We start from the raw sequence: 13,293 nt of genomic DNA on the forward strand, positions 1-13,293 counted from the left end.
AGTGTGACTGTCATCACCGAACCAAAAGTTACCCTCAGCTGGATCTTCCAGGGGCTGGCATATCTGAAGTGACCTACCCGAGTACAACAACCTACAACATAAGTTGTCATCTAAGCCAAGTCTTAGTGGTGGTCACAAAGGGCACATTTCCCCCAAATGGCAGACCTTGTTCCTGGGCGTCTATACCTGTGTGCCCCCTGCAGTGCTACTGAACCAAACTGCAGCGCCATAGGGACCTGTGCCATCTGTGTGCCACAGGATGACCCCAAACTATATAGCTGCTTATCATTCTTTATAAGAGCTGATCTAGTGTACATCATCATGTGAGTACAGTCCAACAGATCCACAATCAGATAGGAGCTGTATAATATATCACTATGAGGCACGTGGCCGTCACAGACCAATGGTGCATTTGTAAAATCACTCTTTTCACATTTTGTTAAGTTGCTTCCTCGTGCTAAATAAAAAATAAAAAAAATCCCCATCATCCTGCACTCAATACCTTGTAACAAGAAAGCGGAAACAGAATGTTGGAAATCTTTCCTAATTTATTTGGGGGTAAAACATATCTTGCATTGACACAAGTATTCAGACCCTGTACTCAGGACTTCGTTTAAGCACCGTTGGCAGCCATTACAGCCTCCAGTCTTCTTGGTTATGATGCCACAAGGTTTCTACACCTGGATTTAGGGATTTTCTGCCATTCTTCTCTGCAAATCCTCTCAAGCTCTATCAGGTTGGATGGGGACAGCCATTTTCAGGTCTCTCCAGAGATGTTCGATTGGGTTCAAATCAGGGCTCTGGCTGGGCCCCTCAAGGACATTCACAGAGTTGTCCCTAACCCACTCCTGTGTTGTCGTGGCCGTGTGCTTAGGGTCGGTGTCTTGTTGGAAGGTGAACCTTCAGCCCAGTCTGAGGTCCTGAGCACTCTAATTCTGTTTTCATTAGGAATATCTCTGTACTTTGCTCCATTCATCTTTCCCTCAACCCTGACCAGTTTCCCTGTTCCAACCTCTGAAGAAAAAAAATCACCCCCAAAGCATGATGCTGCCACCCAGAGGCGGCTCTTCCATTAGGCCACCGCCTAAGGCCTCGTGCTGGTGGGGGCCTCGCCCTGGTTCCCACCCGACACCGCCGCAAGTACAAATTGTCGGGTGGGAGCGTCCTTAGGTCAAAACATTCCAGCCTTGTGCCAGTGCCCCGAATGCTATTCCTCATCCCCCTTGTACTTATCCGCTGATCTGCTACGCTGCTGCGCCGCACGGTCATGAATTCAGTCACTTCAGAGCTCAACCCCGTCCTGCGGCGCGTGATCCCGCGAGACCTGCCGCAGGAGGTCACGGATCTCGCGGGATTACACGCCAGAGGTTGGGGTTGCGCTCTGAAGTGACTGAACTCATGCCTGAGCAGCAGCCTAGCAGATCAGCGGACAAGTACAAGGTGGGGGGCAAATTTCATAATATGAGGCAGTGTGTGGGCAAATTTGTGAGGCAGTGTGGGGGGTCAAAATACTTAATGGGGGGCAGTGTGGCGGACAAATTACTTAATGGGGGCAGTGTTGCAGACAAATTACTTAATGGGGCAGTGTGGGGGGCAAATTACATAATGTGGGGGGCAAATTACTTAATAGGGGAAGTGTGGGGGCAAATTACTTAATGGGGCAGTGTGGTGGACAAATTACTTAATGGGGGCAAATTACTTAATGGGGGCAAATTACCTAATGGGGGGCAGTGTGCCAAACAAATAACTTAATGGGGGCAGTGTAGCGGGCAAATTACATAACGTGGGGCAGTGTGGGGGCAAATCACTTAATGGGGGCAGTGTGGGGGGCAAATTACATAATGGGAGCACTGTAGGGGGCAGTATTACTAATGAGAGCATTCTAGAAGGGAATTACTATTGGTGGGACTATGAGGATCACTATTATTATGGGGGCACTATTATTTCTTCAGGATAGTATTTGGGGGTATTGGGGAGCACAGCGAGCAGTAGGATAACACTGTGGGGACCCCAGGTTGGGGGATGATGATAGAAAAGTGAGGACACTAAGATGTCTGTGTGTCACACTCTGCAGAGGCGAGGCGGCTGAGAGAAGTGTCCGGACAAAATGGAGAAGATGATGAGAAGAACTACATCGGAGTAGACGTCACCCGGTGGCCCTGGATGTGAGAGGTATGTCCTGCTGTATACCAAGTACAGCAAAATGCGGTGTGTGGGGGGAGGGTCGATTTAGAGAACTGGGCCAGGGTTAATGCAAAGTGTTAATATGCACTGTGAATGTAAACCCTGTACTGTGTTGTCACTGTGCATATTAACCCTTTACTGTGATGTCACTGCATATTAAAGGGGTACTCTGGGATAGGAAAATAAATCCCCTATGCAAAGGATAGGAGATAAGTGTCTGATCGGGGGGGGGGGGGGGGGGTCCAGCCGATGGGATCCCCCACGATCTCCAGTATGGTATTCTGGATCTCCTTGTGCCCGGAGCGGTGGTCAACACTCCCCCTCCATGTATCTATGGGAGAGCCGCAGATACAGCACTTGTGTATCTCCGAGTCTTCCATAGAGATACATGGAGGGGGAGTGTTGACCCCACCACCGCTCCGCGCGGTGGTTGACACAGCTCATTTCTTGAGGACTGAGCCGGGGCGCCGTACGGGAGATCACGAGCATCCCGACAATCTTCGTGGGGGCCTCATGTTCGAGTTTCTCCTAAGGCCTCACAAGGTCTAGAGCTGCCTCTGCTGCTTCACTGTAGGGATGATATTGGGCAGTGCCTGGTTTCTTCCAAACACAATGTTTAGCATTAAGGCCAGAAATTTCAATCTTGGTTTCATTAGACAAGAGAATCTTGTTTCCTGAGTCCTTTAGGTGCTATTTTGCAAACTTTTATGTGTCTTTTACTGAGGAAAGGCTTCTTTCTGGCGACTCTGCTATAAAGCCCAGATTGCGTGCTGCAGTGATGTAACCTTCTGGACATCTCTTCCATCTGCATACAGGATCTCTGGAACTCATCCAGAGTGACCATTGGGTTCTTGGCCTACTCTTTTACCAAGGCCAGCTCTAGGAAGAGTCCTGGTTGAACTTTTCCCATTTAAGAATTTTGGAGGCCACTGTGCTCTTGGGAACTTTCAGTGCAGATTTTTTTTTGTACCCTTCTCCAAATCTGTACCTCCATACAATCGTGTCTCTGAGCTCTACAGGCAGTTCTTTCCTCCTCGTGGCTTGGTTTGGTTTTTGCTCTGATATGAATTGTCGGCTGTGAGAACTTATATAGACAGGAGTGTATCTTTCCAAATCATGTCCAACCAACTGAATTTATCACAAGTGGACTCCAATCAAGGTGAAGAAACATCTCAATGCTGATTAAGTGCCATAATAAAGTGTCTGAATACTGATGTCCATGCAAATGCTTCGTATAAGACGCACCGGCCCATAAGACGCACCTAGGTTTTTGAGGAGGAACTAATTGTGGTCTGTGGGTGACGCACTGTTATGGGGGATCTGTGGGTGACGCACTGTTATGGGGGATCTGTGGGTGACACTTATGGGGGATCTGTGGGTGACACTTATGGGGGATCTGTGGGTGACACTGTTATGAGGATGAGGATCTGTGTATGACAGTTATGGGGGGGATCTGTGGATGACACATATATAGCATCTTATGCTATGTGTCATCCACAGATCCCCTCCATAAGTGTCCCTGTAGTGAATGACCCTCAATACAGGGGGTGGGGGTCGCATCTGCTTTAATAACGACAGCGGGGCCCATGCAGTGACTATTCTACTACACGGGCCCCGCTCACTGTATAATCGTATCTCTCTAATAGTTAATTGTTGTATGCATGTAATCGCATAATGAGCAATAATGGCAGAATGATGGGGCAAAATTAGATTTTATATTTTTTTTATTTTTTTATTTTAGCACAAGGCTCCAACCTAACAAAGTGTGAAAAAAGTAATATGGTCTGAAGACTTTCCGAACGTACTGTAAACGTGGCAGATTTGCAAAGAGACTGGGAATGGGCCCATCCATCAATCCCTACACCCCACAGACATGGTGGGCAATTCTGCTAATCGGACAGCACTGAAATGTAACAACCCCATGTTTTGGGGCTATCCTAAAACAAACTGCCATTTATAGTGAGTGGCCATAAAAACATAGGGCCCATGGGGTACCCCAAATACATGCTAGCTCATCCCCTCAATCTGGCAGCATCTCAATTGTGCAGCTGCATCTGGTGCCTGAATGGGCCTATAAACCCGTCTGCCATACTATAGGGTCTAGGCCAGGAGCCCTTCTGCTGTCGGTCATACCTTTTACAGGATTTGCAGGACCCTGATCACAGGACAGTTCAGTGGAAAATCCGATAGGACATGTTGGACTGTTTTTTTCTGGTCATGCACACCACTGTATCCATTTTGCAGTCTGCAAACTGCGGATCCCAAAAATATGGATATTGGCTGTTGTGCAGTCCACAATTTTTTCACTCCCATCAGTAGAAATACCTATTATCTGCAAAACAGACAAGAATTGGACATGTTCTATAATCTGTGGAACGGCCACATGGTTGCAGACAACACCTGGGGTGCCGGAGGCTGCTGACCCCGGATATACAGGTTTGTGGAAAAAGATTCAGTATAACTTGTATTTCATTCATTTAAATTCCTGCTCGTTCTGGGCTTTGAAGTCAAGGAGGCGGTCCTATCAGTGATTGACAGCTATCTGTCATAGGGAGAAGGCTGGCAATCACTGATAGGACCGCCTCCTGGACTTGAAAGCCCAGAATGAGCAGGAATTGAAATGAATAAAATACAAGATATCCTGAATCCTTTTTCCACAAACCCCCCGTTCAATGAACAGAACTACTTGATATGTCATCAATTCGGGAAAGGTCCTTAATGGGGTTATGGACAGCCAATAGCAGGCTGCAAGGGGGACAAGCTTACCTAGCATCGCGGGTGACGCAAGGGAGGCTCGTTCCCATCACGGCACCCCCCTGTCACCCCTCCGTCTTCGGATGTTTTGATCCGTGAGATAGTGAGATGCAGCGGCGGCCGTGCGTGCATGCATCTGGAGCGACGCGGATGCAGGGGAGCGGGGTAAGTATAACTAGTATGACGGGCCCTGGCATTAGGGGGGACATTACAGGTCTTGGATAACCCTTTTAAAGGGGTACAGTATTCCCATCTGGGACATTGATTTATTTATTTTACATACTTATATAGCACTGACACGTTCAACAGCGCATTACAGACATTACCACTTATTGTCCCCAGTGGAGCTCACAATGTACGTTCCCTATCACTCTGTTTCTGAAGTGTGGGAAGGAATCAGAGTACCCAAAAGAAACCCACGCAAACACGGGAAGAACATACAAACTCCATACAGATATTGTCCTTGGTCAGATTCATACCTAGGAACCAAGAGCTGTAAAGCACCAGGGCTAACCACTGAGCCATCAATGTCAGACAGGTGAGGGTCCCACATCTAGGACCCTCTTCTATCTCCAGAATGGGACCTTGAAGTGAACAGAGAGCACCTGCGCATGCATGGCCACCCTCCGTTCACAGCTAGTGCTTAGCTATTTCCGTCAGTCCCATATGGTTGACTGGAGAGGTGGTCGCGCTTGCGCAGTGCACTCTCCAAACAATACTATGGGACTTCTGAAAATGTCTGAGTGCGCTCACTCGCCTATTTTCGGAACTCCCACAGCAATAAATGGAGAGCATGTCGTGCATGCACAATGTGTTCTCCTTCACTTTGGGGGCTCTGTTCACTAGATAGGAACAGGTCCCTGAGATGGGACCTGCACTTATCTGACACAGATGCCATATCCCAAGAGGTGGGAACCACACATATCTGACACTGATGGCGTATCCCAAGAGGTGGGACCCACACCTATCTGACAGTGATGGTGTATCTCAAGAGGTGGGACCCGTTCCTACCTGACACTGATGGCATATTCCAAGTGCTGGGACCCACTCCTGTCTGACACCGATGGTGTATCCCAAGAGGTGGGACCTGCACCTATCTGATGGCATATCTCAAGAGGTGGGACCTGCACCTATCTGACAGTGATGGTGTATCTCAAGAGGTGGGACCCGTTCCTACCTGACACTGATGGCATATTCCAAGTGCTGGGACCCACTCCTGTCTGACACTGATGGTGTATCCCAAGTGGTGGGACCCACACCTATCTGACACTGATGGCATATCCCAAGAGGTGGGACCCGCACCTATCTGACACTGATGGTATATCTCAAGAGGTGGGACCCGCACCTATCTGAAACTGATGTTGTATTCCAAGAGCTGGGTCTCGCACCTATCTGACACTGATGTTGTATCCCAAGAGCTGGGTCTCGCACCTATCTGACACTGATGGTGTATCCCAAGAGGTGGGACCTGCACCTATCTGACGGCATATCTCAAGAGGTGGGACCTGCACCTATCTGACACTGATGGCATATCCCAAGTGGTGGGACCCACACCTATCTGACACTGATGGCATATCTCAAAAGGTGGGACCTGCACCTATCCGACACTGATGGCATATCCCAAGAGGTGGGACCTGCACCTATCTGACACTGATAGCATATCCCAAGAGGTGAGACCCGCACCTATCTGACACTGATGGTGTATCCCAAGAGGTGAGACCCGCACCTATCTGACACTGATGGTGTATCCCAAGAGGTGGGGCCCGCACCTATCTGACACTGATGGTGTATCCCAAGAGGTGGGACCCGCACCTATCTGACACTGATGGTGTATCCTAGCGATACGCCATCAATATTCCAGATGGGCCAACCCCTTTAAACTGTAAGCAATGTCAGTATCTGGATCTCAATACTAGAAGACTATTGTTACGCTACAATTAAGAGTTTGAAACGTGTCAGCCAGCTGTTTATGAAATGAATGTACTAAAAATTATAGGGTTTATGGGACCCCTCTGTCATGACACATATTCCTTAACCAGCGGTTTCCATCACGTCTAGGATTCCCGGGCTCTGGGTAACACCCAGGGTGTTGTTTTAGGTCGTTGTGTGCATTTGCTTACAAGTAACAAGGTTCTGTGTGTGTGTCTACAGTATTTTTGGCCTCTGCTCCAGGCAGCGTCAACAGAACACAGAGGGTTAACTCAGCCCTGGGAGTTGTTGGGGAGGTGGGGGGTGGGAGAAAGGTTACAGAGTGGGAGCTGGGGGGTAGTTTGGAGTCTGGAGGGATCACTGTGGATTCCTGGGGCTGTGGGAGGGCCACTGTACGACTGTAATTTTCCAGAGCACGGAGGGAGAGAGGGCTGACGGGAGGGGTGTGCCAGGCTAATTATCGGCTTCAGATGAACACATACCCACCTTTCACCCACCTGTGTGTATAATACTAATAGCATCCTTTATATAGTGCCAGCGTATTGCCCTGCACTGTACCATTAAATACATGTACAGACTCCCCCTGCGCACGTATCTTATATGCCCCCCCTTTCTAAAGTCTTCCACTATAAAAAAAAAAAAATGAGTATGAGCATCCACTCTTTTATAGCAAAGTGCGGTGTCACCTGGCAGTATCGCCCGCTGTTGCTAGGCAACAGCCTGAATGGTGAAGCTACAAAAATCATTTATTTAGGAGTCCCATAATGGATAATTACTACAGGAGACAAACCTCAAACCTTGCCCAGTACATCTTTCTACACAGTCCTAGTGATTTTGTCAGCTTTAGTCCCTCCTCCCTTTTTCCCTCGCACCCCTCATAAATTATTAGCAGGTCATTTGTATACAGGTGACTGCATGATCTACATACCCTCACCCATATACACAATGAACATGCCCTAAGCCCACAGGTGCTACCTTCATAGGCCCTGTAACTGTAGACGCCTCAGGAGGGGGAAGGGATGGGGTTTAAAGGGGTGGGGGGGGGGGGGGTTGCAACACACTGCAACCTTGGCCAGGCTTACCCTAATACAGCCATATGTTCAGTCCCCTTATTCCTTCCTAGCTTTGTAATATGATTGCACAGGTATAACGCGAGATCCGTAGGGGTAGTATGGGCCTTCATGCTGCGAATGGGTTAATGGAGGAGCTGCACTGCCTGTATGAAAGAGGAAGCTTTGTGTGTATCATCTGCTAGTACAGTATCATCCGCTCCCTCTCAATGCTATGTCTCCTATTATAATCAGCCAAGAGCAGCCCCTCCGACATCTCCAAGGCCATTCGGATAAACAGCTATTTTTGGGTTTGGCATGTAATAAGAGGAAAGACCACCCTGTGTTGTATGGTGTTTATTATCTGTGTCTTATATATCTGTGTGCCTTCCATCTTCTGTGCCTGGTATACAAGCCCCCCCCCCCCCCCAAAAAAAAAAAGATAACACCCCCCTCTCTCTTCCTGTATTAACGCTGGGGAGGTTACTCTCCACCCCCTGACCCCCTTCCTTGTCCCTCCACCCCACAGGCTGGCAGCAGTTTCCTCTTCTGTCCCCAGGAGGTAAAGAAGGGGTGGGGGTGTGGGGGGCCTGCTTCCTCATTACCAAAATTAAAAAGGTGGTTTCTTTTGGACTTCGCAGCCAGATGGCAGGGATCCTCCCTATTCCCCGAAATCTCATATCCAGAGGGGAACTTTATTTAATGACTCCTACCTCCTTGCTCTAGGAGCTCATGTCCATGTTTGTATGTAGATCTGCCCTGACATGAGGATCAGGCAGCAGTAAAGTGACAGGCTAACCCTGCGCCGTAAACCACCGCCTCCTGCCAAGCTGTTCATCAAGCAAAGGTTTATCTGTTTCAGGGAAAGCTGGATGACAACCACACTGGTCACCATTACTGCTTTCCCAGACAACTGAATGGCAAATAAAGTCGATTAGGCAGTGATCCCCCCCCACCCATGTTCTTGTGAGTCTAGGTGGATTTCCCGTAGGGCTCATGCACACGGCCGTTACCAGGCCGTGCCCGTATTGCGGCCGCAAACAGCTTGAATGGGTCTGCAGTCCGGTGCACCACGGAGTGCTTCTGTGGGGTTTCTGTCCGTGCCTCCACACCGCAAAATGGTACTGCATGCACTACTTTTTTGCGGTTCAGACAGACCACGGACCCCTTCAAGTTGAATGGGTCTGGATCTGTCTGCGGATTCGCAGGGATGTTGCCCATGAATTGGGGACCACAAATTGCGGTCCCCAATGCACGGAACGGTCGTGTGCATGAGCCTTTACTCACGGGAGACTGTAATGACAGCCATATTGATTAACACCCAGCTTTCCCAGAAACAGTGAACATGGAATGGAATTTTTATCAACTTAACACAGCAAGACGAACAAAGAACTGTATTTAGTGGGGATTTTTGTTGATTTAAGGGGAAAATGCTATAAGTACTGCAGTTCTGCTGTAAGTTCCCTAGAAATGTGTGTCATACATTGTGGTCCAATTGAAAGAATTGTGTATTAAAGAAAAAAAAAAAAAACATTCCACAGGTGGAATTCCCCTCTACCTGAGGGACAATCCCTATTTAGCCCTAAAGACATCAGTCAATTTTTTCCCTGACATTATTGTATTCACTCCAGCACCGCCTATAGATACAGATAATGGGGGAAATTTATCAAAAGTGCTGTAAAGGAAAACTGGCTTAGTTGTCCATAGCAACCAATCAGATTCTATCTTTCATTTTCCAAAGAAGCTCTGAAAAATGAAAGGTGGACTCTGATTGGTTGCTGTGGGCAACTGAGCCAGTTTTCCTTTACACCAGTTTTTATAAATCTCTCCCAATGTATATTATACACTGACCAACATCTGTAAATTGAGGGTGCTCCTCCTTTACTCTGCGCAGGAGAAATACTCCCTTTTCAGGGGCCCCACAGCAATGCCTGGAGGAAAACATCCGCAGTAGTGACAACCATAATTACCCCATAGCAGTGAAAGCAACATTGCCCCTATAAGTGCCAGTCACACTGCCCCATAATGTCCATCAAAGGCCACCATTCTTGATAGCACATATGGAGGTAATAAAGGGCCCCCTATAGCAGGGTGCGGTCGAACTTGTGTAGTCAGATCATATAGTATTTTCACTACATCTGGATATGTAAGCCAAATGTAGTGGGGGCCTAGCAACTCTCCCCCAACAGCAGATGATGGGGAGGAGAAGGGCTGGGCATGTTAGATTTCAACATGAACGATCTTTCTGTTCTTGGGGAGATAAGACACTGCCAAAGGCAGATTTTTCCCATTCTCAACACATGCACACTTGGCCGAGCATGCATTTGTATGAGGGGGAATTGAGAGAGACAGCCGTCAGCTCAACACGCAGTGATCTCCAGTTATACACTATAAAGCACCCTCCCTTTAACGAGAAAGCTCCGAACATTGGTGTGCCAGAGAACGTGTTCTTTCAAAAAATTATTTGTTTAAATTTATTTTACAGAAATAGGGAATGTCCATAAAAATGATATAAAGGTCCTGGCTTTATATCTAGTATTGATGACCAATCCTCAGGATAGGTCATCAATATCACATCGGGGGGGGGGATCAGCTGTACGTGGAGACGGTGAGCGCAGTGTGCACGTACCGTCACCCATGTCTCTTCCTGTTCGCTGCTGCTTTGCCATAGACAGCAGTGGTGAGCAGGAAGAGAGACGGACTGGGCCCCCGCTGATCTGATATTGATGACCTATCCTGAGGATAGGTCATCAATATTAAAAGCCCGGACAACCTCTCTTTAAAGGGCTTCTGTCACCAGGCTGATCTGTGATACAAGCGCAGGTCAGCAGAACCTAGCAGTCTTGGTCCCATCCCCATCTGTGGCTTTATTTCTGAGAAAACTGAACTTTTAATATATGCAAATGAGCCTCTGGGAGCAACGGGGGCGTTGCTGTTACTCTTAGAGGCTCCGTTCTCCCTGCTGATGCCTCGCCCCCTGCACTTTGATTGACCAGGCCAGGTGGTGTAAGGGTACTTTCACACTTGCGGCACAGTGATCCGGCAAGCAGTTCTGTCGCCGTCTTAAAAATGCATTGATCCGTCTTAAAAATGCATTGCAAGAACGGATCCATCTGTCCGTTTGTCATACGGACAAACGGATCCGTTTCCATTGCAAGGACGGATCCGGCACGAATACATTCCTATGGAAAGTCTTCCGTTTTTTTGGCCGGAGATAAAACCGTAGCATGCTGCGGTTTTGACTTTTGCCTGATCAGTCAAAATGACTAAACTGAAGACATCCTGAACAGATTGCTCTCCATTCAGAATGCATGGGGATAAAACTGATCAGTTATTTTCCAGTATAGAGCCCCTAGGACGGAACTCTATGCCGGAAAAGAAAAACGCAAGTGTGAAAGTACCCTAAACGTCATCACGCCTGGCCCTGACTATTCCATGCACTTTAATACCCAGCGCAGGTGCAGTACAGAGGAGAACTGTCGGCGAGCCTCTCTTTTGTACTGTGCCTGTGTCGGGTACTGAAGTGCACAGACTTGGACAAGGCTGATAGCTTCTGCTGACCTGCGCACATATTGCACTACCACTACAATGATTCTGGTGACAGAAGCCCTTTAAGCCTCTCTGCCCTCGCTTGAGCATATGCTACGGACAAGTTGTATCCCTAGCAACTAGACCAGGGATCATCAACCTCCAGCACTGAAGCTGTTCTGTAACTACAACTCCCAGAATCCTCATTTCACTTCTACAGTAAGGGAGTTACAAGAACAGCAAAGTGCCGTAGGTTACTGATCCCTGAAGTAGAATGACTCAGTGGCACTTATACATGCTGGCCTGGAATGCAGCCTGGCAGTAGTCATGCCATTTCCATTGCTGATGGCGGTGTAAATCAGATTTTTGTACAGATAAATGTAGCTTTTGAACCCTTTTAAAGGGAACCTGCCACCGGGATTTTGTGTATAGAGCTGAGGACATGGGTTGCTAGATGGCTGCTAGCACATCCGCAATACCCAGTCCCCATAGCTCTGTGTGCTTTTATTGTGTAAAAAAACCGATTTGATACATATGCAAATTAACCTGAGATGACTCCTGTACGTGGGATGAGTCAGAGCCAGGGCTCATCTCAGGTTAATTTGCATATGTATTAAATCTGGGGTTTTTTTCACAATAAAAGCACACAGAGCTATGGGGACTGGGTATTGCGGATGTGCTAGCGGTCATCTAGCAACCAATGTCCTCAGCTCTATACAGAAAATCCCGGTGACAGGTTCCCTTTAAGTGTTTTCTTTTGCCACTTAGGATCCCGAAAACACCAAACCCCTATGATATTTTGTTACCAGTTGAGATACTTTGTTTCAGTAATGGTAGACATGGGTTCTCCATGTGGAGTATGGATATGGAGCTCAGTGGTGGCCAGTCTTAACTTGAGTCCAATCCAAGAAGTTTTTGGTTTTTGTCGCCCACAAGTCCTCCGGTGTTGCCTGCTTTGCTGGAAGAGACAGGTCAAGATAGAGAAAAACATCTGAAAAAAAAAATGGAACAGACCAAAGTTAAAAATATCATCTCAGCTAGAAATAGCAAAGGTTTGTAGTGGAAAGTGGGTTTACCCTCTGTGGCTAATCCTGCTCCTGGCAGCGCAGACAGGGGCGTCTGTTGTCAGGGAGCGCTGCCACCTGGGGAAGTGACTCCTGGCAGATTATTCCCAATGTGCTGTGCAAAAGTTTAGAACAGTACACTGTAGGGCGAGGTTGTAGCAGTCTCATGCTTGGTCATATTCACCTATATGGAAAGCCAATATACCGTATTGTTCGCCCTATAAGACGCATCTGCCCATAATACTGCAATGCTCCATTTGTGAAATATTCTCTTTACTGTTTAATCTGTATAGTAATGTGCACCGCCACCTACTGAGGTGGTCGCACATGCTCAGTTCCCTCAACTTCCACCAGTCATATCTACTATTAGAAGCTGACAGTTAGGCCTCTTGCACACGACCGTATGGCTTTTTCAGTATTTCGTGGTCCGCAAAATGGATCCGCAAAAAAATACGGATGACGTCCGTGTGCATTCAGTTTTTTGCGGAACAGAACAGCTGGCCCCTGATAGAACAGTACTATCCTTGTCCGTTATGCAGACAATAATAGGACATGTTCTATCTTTGAACGGAACAGAAAAACAGAAATACGGAGATGGAAGGCATACAGAGTACCTTCTGTGTTTTTTTTTGCGGATCCACTGAAATTAATGGTTCCGTATACGGAATGCAAAAAAACCGAACGTAAACGAAAAAATATATAAATGTTTGTGTGCAAGAGGCCTTACAGGGAGAGAGCTGCAGCAAAAGGGACACACCGACTGAAAAGGACAAGCCCCCTGAGCT

This window comes from Bufo gargarizans, chromosome 6 (genome assembly GCF_014858855.1).
Source record: "Bufo gargarizans isolate SCDJY-AF-19 chromosome 6, ASM1485885v1, whole genome shotgun sequence".
Taxonomy (NCBI): Eukaryota; Metazoa; Chordata; class Amphibia; order Anura; family Bufonidae; genus Bufo; species Bufo gargarizans.